General features: G+C 34.4%; 1 protein-coding gene across 1 annotated transcript in view; it reads left to right on the top strand.

The window, feature by feature from the left end:
* Positions 1-227: 227 nt before the first annotated feature.
* NOVA1 (NOVA alternative splicing regulator 1) overlaps positions 228-4,309 on the top strand; it is a 151,289-nt gene continuing 147,207 nt past the window's right edge. Inside the window, 1 exon segment of the mRNA XM_035895623.1 lies at positions 228-363. The gene's annotated coding sequence lies outside the window, so the exon portion shown is untranslated.

The following is a 4,309-nucleotide window of genomic DNA, read 5'->3' on the forward strand; positions in this document are numbered from 1 at the left end:
AAGCAATCTGTTTGGATTCTTTAATTTGCTCAGAATAAACGTACACATTTTAAAATGTCATAGTCTAAACATGTCATGTAGAATGACGCAACTGGTTAGATGTAAATGCATGAATTACTGGATGAGTTTAAAGATGTAACATTTCATTTATTTGTGGGTCTGGGGAGGAAAAATCAAAGTTTGTAAGCCGTATTAACCATGCATATCTCGATTTTTCAGAGGATGGCCAGTATTTTCTAAAGGTCCTCATACCTAGTTATGCTGCTGGATCTATAATTGGGAAGGGAGGACAGACAATTGTTCAGTTGCAGAAAGAGACTGGGGCCACCATCAAGCTGTCTAAATCCAAAGATTTTTACCCAGGTAGGTGCAAAATTAGCCAATTCTTTATTTTCAAATCCCAAGGGATGTATGTTCATGTCAGTGTGTTTCATATATTGACGACTAAGCTTCCAGTGCAGCTGGAAGCATTATTTCTCAGAAAAGTCTGTTACAAAGTGCAACAGTGAATATAAATGTTTTGTCTGTCTTGGTGTACGGAATGGACTGGGCACTAACTGCTTGAAATACGTTTAAAGATATTTACAATGTTTCTGCAAAAGAATATTTTCATCATTATTTTGATTGCTTTGGTTTTTAGTTTAAAAAAAAATAATCTAGCTTTAAGGAACCAACTTGACAGCTGGTGTAAAAATAATTGTTTGTTTGAAGTTTCCAGACATTGTAATGACGATTAAGTTAAAATGAGTAAAAATGAGAGGACGCCTCTTAAAGAATGGGCCATTTACTTTAAATCCATTATGTACCTTCTTTCTGCTTCACTGCTTTGTTCACTGGCTCTGGAGTGAAGTAAAGAGGACAAGTGCTGCTCTTTAGATATTCTTTATATGATGTTTATCGTGATGGTGGAAGAAAACTGTTATAAAAGTAAAATACTTCGGATGAATAAAGAAATGAGTATTTTAGCAACTGTGTTCATGCACAAGAAAGAAGCTTTTTAATATTTGCTTATAACAATAATAAAGACCTGATTTAGCACTTATAAAGGAGAAGATTTCTGAAGAAGGGAGTCTTACATAATGATATACAAGATTATAGCTTCTGCAATTGAATAATAATTTTTTTTTTTCTTAGAGGTAAACAAATCAGCATTCTGTAATTGAACTTTGTTCTAGGGGACTTTTTAAAAACTGATGTAAAATAGTAACATAGCTACCTTTTTTTTTGTGTTTGTTTTTATTGTTTTGAAGAATAACTGGTGATTTAGAATTGAGTTGACTAGCTGTTACCAACTCTTTTCTGTTGGAAAAGTAAGAGCTGCCTTGCATTTAATCTAGTTTAACAGGATGACTGAATTCTACAAAATAGTGAAGGCAGTTGGTATGGATGTAAACAGAACACTAACATTGAAGCATTTAGATTTCCCATCCTCTTAACTTTAATGTCAGGTGGAAGTGGGTAGTTTTTTATTAATGGAGAGATTGTTGTCTATTTACAACGACGATTTTTGATGTAGAAGTTGTAATGCACCTGTTGTACATCTCCTTAATGAATGTAGTTTATACTACTTAAAAGTCAGAGGTTGAAGAGATGCATGTAGATTCTTCCTATTGAAAGATACAGCTTATGAACTGATGCTTGTTGGTTTTGAGTTGTTTTTTTTTTACTTTTCTTTAGAAAGTTAGAGAAAATGGTCTTTTATTCTGAAAGGTATGTTAGGGTGGAAAAAAAAATCAATGTAGAATTGTGAAAACTCTTGGAAGAAATAAAAGCATTCAAAAGAGCCTGATTGCAGAATTAATAACATAATCTGCGTGAAGAGCCGCAATAGTAAATTAAATTCACTGTCAATAGATGAAAATGAAATAGATTTTCTGCATTATACATGAGGTGGTATCAGATATGCAAGGATGTTACAGAAAATTGGTGTTTATGAAGAATATTCCAAATACCAAATTACAAGCCTTTTCATTTTACTACAGTTTATTTACACTTACTTGGAAAGGACGCTCCAAAGATTAGATCTTTTGTTCAGTGCTCTAGCATAGTTCTTCTGTTTTCTGATTAAATCAGAATTACATATTTTTTGTGTAGCAAATGGTAAAGATAGAGCAGTAGTAGCAGAAGAACCTTTGAAAAATAAAAATTAGCAAGCTAGAATGACATGAGTAAAAACGTTTGTGGTGTAAACTCATTCTCTGTTAAAGTCAGTAGTAATAATATAAATAACTAGAGCAGCGAGGCTCAAGCAGTTTCACTGTAACAGGTGCAAATGAAGTTCCAGTTTGACTTCATACAGCCTGTTTTGAATTTCCAGCCACGTTGTGTCATACAGAAAATGAGTGTTTTAGGGAAGCTGGTGACTGATACCTGCTGAAGGATGGAATAGGGCTGAGAAGTGGATTCCAGTGTGGCTAGCGCTCGTTAGTCTTTCTGCTTGCATTTGACCACCAGCCCATGGAATTTTCGGAGGTCCTGGCATTCCCTGAGCTGATGGCTTTTGGTTTTCTTCCAGAGTCTTGTGCTCATATAGTATTAGGGAATACAAACCTTGTGAAATAGCTAATATGGTTCATTTTTCTTAAGAAGTTTCTTAAACAATTACTCTGTTTCTTCCTGATAGAAGTTACTTAGTCCGTAATTCTGATGCTTGTGACTATAAATGTGTTTAATTTATGTTTTGCTATGGAACTCTCGACGAAGTTTCTGTGAAACTTTTTTGTATTTCCAAAAAGTTTTAGCACAGTCTGAGTAAATTTCTGTTTGGAAAGGAGGAAGTTGGTTGTAATACAGAAGTCATGAGTAGTTCCTATGATCTAATAGTGTTCTTTTTTTTTTTTCTTCCTCTATGATATAGGACTTCAGTATGCAGACTGATTTCTGTTGGAATTATTTTTGTGCATCAAAAGGTGACATAATTACTGAAGAATTATATGGCAGCTCTAATTACAAGAAATTGAAGGAAAAAACAGCTTTTCACTGAACATTTTAGTTTACAAAATAGGAAGCAGTATATAAATACATTACTGTCCACTACAGTCTTATTTTTTGAGTACACAATTTATTTTTCTCTTTTCAGGTTACCAGCTGACTTTTTCTAATTGTCTGAGCTTCTGCAATTTGACTTTGGTTATTGTGCTTAGGTTATCCCTGATTCTTTTGTGTTCAGGCTTGTCCCCTTAGGTTAGTGGAAATGAAATTAAAACAGCAAACTATGCCCTACTTTTAAACTAAATGGTGCTGATCCTTTCTGCAGAGAAGTACAGAGTGTGCGTTTACTAGTAGGTTCTGGTCCAAAATTTAAATACAGATGTAGCCATGCTACTTCAATATTAATGAAGTGAACTTCATAAAGAAAATGGCCATTCTGTGAAGCTATTTTAATGTATGGTTTCATTTTGAATAATATAAAAGAGTCACTATTTCTGTTGTATTAAGCTGTCATTGTCTTATCTGTTTCTCCATTCTGAATTATAGTGAGCGCTGGACTGAAAACGACTCTGGACATATGTATTTTTTCCGTTGCAAATGCTGGTGTGCACGCTCGCTTGCGTTTTCTCTCATGCACTCTTATTCTCTCTCCCCCTCTCTGCGCTCCTACCCCAGTCTCACACATACGCACGCGTGCACACACGCACACACAAAATTGTGTTACCTCGCATCATGTTGTTTATCTTGCAACAGGATCTTGCCTGGTCTGAACTTGGTGCTTGAGTGAATTTGAGCTCGGTCAGTGTTTTTCAATTTATTGGAATATGAAGTCATGTGTGTACTGAAATTAGATCATATTAAGAGCAGAGATTAATAAAAACATAATTAAATGGGGATAGGGTTTTACTGCTTTTAACAGCAGATTAGCTGTGTTATTTTTACGGCAGATTTCTAATCAGTAGTGATCTAAATGTTTGGAGAATACAAAAGGTGGGAATTTCCTCCCCTGCCTCATGTAGAGAGTGTATGAAGTGTTGTGTGGCTATGTTATGTTTTTACAAAGTGACTTGTATTTGAGATGTTTGGTGTTTGAACAGATTTTTTTTGAAACATTCATGTGTTATGGGAGATTGTCTAGTTAATCTTTGTGCAACTGCCCTTTTGAAAAGTCTCTTTTTCTGGCTCTTAAAAACCTTTCCAATGCAATGTGTAAGTAACACAACTTCACAGGAATTTGTAATTAATAAGTTCACTTTCTAGCTTCATTACTCCAATAAAACTGTTAGGAAGAGGGAAGGTATAATATATTAAGCTTGGTTCACCATTATGATTTCCTTTATTATTATATAAAGGAATTGTCATGTTAATTTGTAGCTCT

This window comes from Egretta garzetta, unplaced genomic scaffold (assembly GCF_000687185.1).
Source record: "Egretta garzetta isolate BGI_Z169 unplaced genomic scaffold, ASM68718v1 scaffold196, whole genome shotgun sequence".
Classification (NCBI taxonomy): Eukaryota; Metazoa; Chordata; class Aves; order Pelecaniformes; family Ardeidae; genus Egretta; species Egretta garzetta.